A 6,000-nucleotide genomic window follows, 5' to 3' on the forward strand; every position below is an offset into this window, starting at 1 on the left:
AGTGGCTTAAAATAGCACAGATTTATTATCTCACAGCTCTGGAGGCTAGATGTCCCCAACTGAGTTGTATCAGTGCTGTACTCCCTTTGAAACTGGTAGAGAAGAGTACGTCCCTTGCCTCTCCCTACCTTCTGGTGGTTTGCTGGCAGTCCTTGGTGTTTCTTGGTTTATAGATGGATCACTCCAGTGTCTGCTGTTGTCTTCGTTATGGTCTTTTCCCCTGGGTATCTGTGTCCCTGCATCTCTGCATCTGCCTCTCGTCCCTCTCTAATAAACACATTAGTCGTACTGGATTAAGGGCTCACTCTACTCAAGTATGACCTCATCTTAGCAAATTACATCTTCAGTGATTGTGTTTCCAAATAAGATCACATTCTAAGGTTTAGGAATTCAGTGTATCATTTTGGGGACACAATTCAACCCATGATAATGTGTATTTTTTCTTATTATTTAAATTTCTTTAAAAAATAACTGTTAAAGAATAAAAAATGCGGGATGAGTTTAGTCTGCTTAAAAACTCCAGGCATCCTATTAAATGAAAATAATTGTTTCCAGGTTTAAGTTACTTCAGTAGAAAAAGTATGTATTTACGGATGCTATTCTTTTTGTGTTAGTTAGTTTGATTTGCGATATGGAGAAAATCTCCTAACAAGTACATACGTCATCTGTGTGGATCCCTGCTTATTTAATATGAATACATTATGGTCACTGTATTTTTAAATTCCTTGAAAAAGAAGTTGATAACTCAAAGATACGTGGCTAAACAGTAGGTAGTATTAGATAAAATTGAGAATCTCAGAAGCATAATAGATTCCATTGACAATAAATTGTTTCTGGCTCAATGATTTGCTTCAGTTTTCAGGGGAGAAGCTCTGTAATATATACACAAATAGTGAATGAGCCATCTCAAAGACTCCCAGGAAAGAAATTGTAAAGTCAGAATCCTTAAATAAAAATATCAAGACAGAACTTTTTTTTTCTTCCAACAGTTCCTACCCCAAACTGATTTATATCTCAGAGTGACTACATTTCATTAATCAGAACAGGAGACAGAAGGGTGAAGTGGCTGTTTTTCAGTTTTATCGTTTCAAAATCATCTGCCTTGCAGTGATGCGCCTGCGTGCTCTGTTGCTTTGCTTTACTGCCTTCTGGTCTAGGCATTACCACTCTTGAGTTGGCTCTCAAATCCTTAGATGGAGAAACTGTGTCACTCCACTTTTTTAGTTTAACCATCCAGCCTAGGTGGTTGTGATTTCAAGGGTCAAATACAGTTTAAATCAAAAGTAATCAGCAGCACCATAGACGTGGCCTGTGTGCTGGCCCTTGTAAGAGGTCTCCCTGGTCTAGGTCAGAATGTGCATCTTTCATGCTCCACGGTCATTTGGAAACCTATTTCCCAACACCTTGAAATGCCATAAGACAGTCTATGAAGAACTAGAGACCATTTTAGCTTATTATAATCTCACAAAGGAGATCTCAGATCTGGAAGGAGAGAGGTCTACTCTCCACTGACCTGATCTCAGAACCAGTTAGGTCAAAGCTGCTTAGACAGTTTACCACAAGGCAAAAATAAAGCAAGTTTATGATTAAAATAATTTGGTTTTGATAATGCTTCGGAAAGTATTTTTGAAGCAGCAGTGGCTGTTTGGATTACTGTTCACGGCTTAAGGTTCAAGAATAATTATGATCCATTTACATAATTTGGCAGAAAAAACCCATTAACTGAAGTTAATACTGTAACTGATCCTAAATTGCATGGATTGCCATGATAAGAAAAAGAAAGTAACAACACTAAATTCATATCTTTATTAGCCAAATACTTGAGAGCACAGAAAGTTTATGAGGTTAAAAACAGGAGTAGGGAAGGAGGCCAGGGTCCAATAAGACTGCATGAGAATTTCACTAAAGGCTTAATGCTGAGACCCTTACACTGAGGAAAGTCATTGGAAAAAACTCTTATATTGACCTCGTATTCAGAATACCTACTAGCCCAAATTCTGACAGACTGAATGCCCATTTGGACTCCTGCTTTCTATTCTTTTTTTTTGCGGTATGCGGGCCTCTTACTGTTGTGGCCTCTCCCATTGCGGAGCACAGGCTCCGGACGCGCAGGTTCAGCGGCCATGGCTCACGGGCCCAGCCGCTCCGCGGCATGTGGGATCTTCCCAGACCGGGGCACGAACCCGTGTCCCCTGCATCGGCAGGCGGAGTCTCAACCACTGCGCCACCAGGGAAGCCACCCGCTTTCTATTCTTGATTAGAACATTCTGGAGAATTGCAGTTTCATCCGCTCTATCAGTGTTGTTAGAATAATCTAGTTTGCACTCTTAGAAATCAAGATCCTCTAGCCTTTCCTTGTTTCCTAGGGTGTTTTTTTTAATCTCAGACTTGTTTTTCATTGAGGTAACACCAGTTTATAACATTATATAAGTTTTCTGTGTACAACCTTGTATTTCTACTTCTGATACCCTACAGCATGCTCACCACTGAAAATTTAGTTTCCATCTGTCACCATACAGTTGGCAGAAGTGGAAATTTAAGAAATAGAAACATAATGTTGTATACGTGAAACTTACATAATGTTATAAACTAATGTAATGCCACATACATTTCGTTCTTCACTCTGTAAGTGTTTCTTTCGGTCTTACCCTGATCAATGTGCATTTTACTAAATACTTCCTCCGTGCTGTTACTCCCTATCCATTACAAGAGTGGTAAAGCCGTTTTTAAAAGTTTGAGCTCCATTTAGTAGTTGTGAGAAGGAATATATTAAAAGAGAATTATTGAACAAAAATTCTCAGTGCTTGCTGCCTTAACTGAGTCCCTACCCACAGTTGATTGCCCCAGTGACAACTTATAAGAGACTCTTATTTTTCTGTCTCCTGTTAGTTTCATTGTCCTTATATAGTTGGGTTATGAGGCTGATCATTCAGTGACCATCACACTCAACGTGATGACAGGCTCGTTTCAAAAGTTACCTCAGTATGCTTTGTGGTGAGAGGAACAGGAAAACATTCAACTAGTAAATCCAGTTTCTCTTGCAAAAAAGACAGTTCTGGTAAAGAGCCATTGCAATACTCCTATCACCAATTAGAAAACATGTTTCTATTTGTACTACAGCACCTTTGGGCACCAAATGCAGTAACATTGTCTTCTTTTCCATTTGTCCCTGATCTGGCTGTTATATTTTTTATATATTCCACATGCTGCTATGTCACAACTGTAGGTTTATGCTCTGTCTTTTATTCTGTCTCATCTCATCATGCTGGCAAATTTTTGTTTTATTTTATTTTTTCATATCAAAAGCTTCCAAGATATTTGCGTTACAAGGCCAGATGGAAGGTCCCTTATTCTCTTAAATCCTCAAAGAGATGTGGGTGATGCTGTGTTTTCCAGCTATTCAGCCCTTATATATTAATTATTCTTCCATTAGCCTTCTTTCAAAAGAGGCTTATAAACAAGATGCCTTTATTTCACTTTTTTCTCTATCCCAAATGATCATAAAGATTCTCAAGTAAATGCTATACTTTCAAAAAATCCCGAGTTTGCTTCTTATGGCACAAAATTACTTTTGTCTTCCAAAGTAATGTCACAAGCCAACTGCAAGTTCAAAAATGCACCCCATTCTGGGCATGGATAGCTATCGTCATTGGCAGATCTTGAGACATGCATCATTCGTTAAGCCTCTTTTACTTGAATTGAGACTGTCCCTCCAGGGCAAATATTTTGTTCCTAAGAAAATGAAGAAATTATCTTTTTTTTTTCCTGAAAGCTCAGGCCCCATGCTTAGAGAGCTTCTCAGAGACCGAAAGAACCCTTTTGTACCAAGTCACTTTTATGATCCCCTAAAAGACTGAGTGAAGTCACCTAAGGATACTCCTTCTCCTTAGTCCTAGAAGCCATTGGATGGCATACAAGAGCAAAGGAGAGGTGATGGAAATAGTGAAATGTAATTAGGATGCTTCCAATTTTCCAGCCTGGCTCAACAGAATTTGATTCAGCCCAATTTGCCAAGCCCATGCTGTAGGTTATTTTGTAAAGAAAAGCAGATCAACTTCTACTGTAATTGCATACTGTAAGTATACAACTTGATTTCATACAGAGGAGGAAGTGTTGTTCATATGAATCTGTTTTCATAACTATGTGAAAGTTGTCAAAAGGAACAGTGTTTAGTTTATCCAGGAGCAAAAACTAACATGGTCACTGTCAAAAAAATGTTTAGATCTCCATGTGTGCTCAGTTTAAAGGTCGATTTCCAAAAGAAGTGTGTCACTCCTTAGAGAGCCCACCACACATTCCCTACACACATCAGTCAGAATCAGCTGGGACAGTGGGATGACAGGTTACGATTTTGAAAAATGAACTTTTGTGACTTCCACTTTCAAGAATGGCCATATAGGTTATTCAGACCCAGTGTCCTGCTGAAAATAACTAAAATCTTTGGTTAAAATACATTTTAAATGCCTCTTTGGAAGAAACAAGACCTGACAAGACTGAATGGAATTATCAGATGAAATTGAAGGGAAAATCAGAACTCCGAGAAATAGGTAAACAAAGAAGCTGCTTTTCCCAAAGAGTGTTTGCTGATTCAGGCAAATTTGAACTTTTGTTTTCATTATTCACAGACCTCCATTACTTCTGACCTCACTTCTCACCACTTTCCCCTTGTTTTTCCTCTGTTCTAAATATGCTGGTCTTCTTGAATATCTTGTGATTGTACTGGTAATCACTAGGCCAGAAAAGGATTTATTGACCATTTCCCATCATATTAATAACCTTCCAGCATAAAGATGGGATAATCATGTTAGGAATCAGCTCTGTCAAAAAAAAAAATCTAACAAATAATAAAACTGAGGTCACGTCATGAGACATTCATTGCCCTAGTGGATGCTAACGCCTAGCAGAATACCTTATGCCATCAGGAGTTGCCCTCAGCCAAAGAAAGCTTCATCCAAGTTCATGCCCTTTTCCCCAGGACAGTTCATAACCAATGACTGGTTGATGCAGTGGGTACAAAAACTTGCTGAAATCTGAAGGGCCACACCAGATCCAAATTCCCCCATGGAATCTTCTCAGGCCTCTGTTGTAACTATAGCATAGTTCAGATTCTCCCATTGCTCCAGTCCTGCTATCGTTGCTTTCTTATGTATGCTGTTCCGTAATGCACTTCCCAGTTAACTTCTTGCAGACAAATATCATAATAGAATCTCTTTCCAGAAAAACTTTTCTAAGATAGCTGGTATTAGAAGTTGTCCTAAGAAGTGGGTATAAAGTGAGGGTTGGTGAAATGGATCACCCACTGGTTAGATGACAATAAAGGTCTGAACTCTGGTCTTCCCCTGGCTTGCTTTAGTGTACAGTTGTTAAAATGTTCATTAGTTGTTAACTGAATGGAATGCACTTGCTCTCATTTGTTTGAGAAGTATGGGGGAAGAAACAGTTCTGAGGACTAAGGAGCCAGATGGCTGCTGCTGGGTAAAGTCAAAGCATTGGGCAAAGACAAGGAAAAATATGGGTAATCGTCAATTTAAGGCAGAGTGTGAACGTCAAAGGGCCTTTTGGCAGTATATAAAGAAAATCTGATCTTCTTCAATCAGAGGACAGAAAACAACTCAGGATAAGGCTCAGGGCTTGATTTGAAAGCTAGATGATCTCTAGAAAAGAATTAATTTTCAACCCCATGAAGTCTGTTATACCAAGGTCATGGCCTTAATTTGGGTTCAGTAGGAAACTGAAATTTGGGATTGGGATACCTAGGTCAGTGCACCTGAGACAGACCGTTGGGCCTGCAGAAGTAGCACCTTTTTCATATGAAAGGTTCACACACGTATTGCTTGAAAACAACATGGAAGCCTCTGCATTATAAACCATTGTGCCTTCATACCCAGATCCCACCCCTAGCTTTCCTCCTGGTAACTGGAATGGTAATTAGGGTCAAGTCACAGCTTAACCTGGATAAGGAAATACTATTGGCAAAGAAAAGAAAGGAGCTGTAGGACC

This window comes from Delphinus delphis, chromosome 21 (genome assembly GCF_949987515.2).
Source record: "Delphinus delphis chromosome 21, mDelDel1.2, whole genome shotgun sequence".
Lineage (NCBI taxonomy): Eukaryota > Metazoa > Chordata > Mammalia > Artiodactyla > Delphinidae > Delphinus > Delphinus delphis.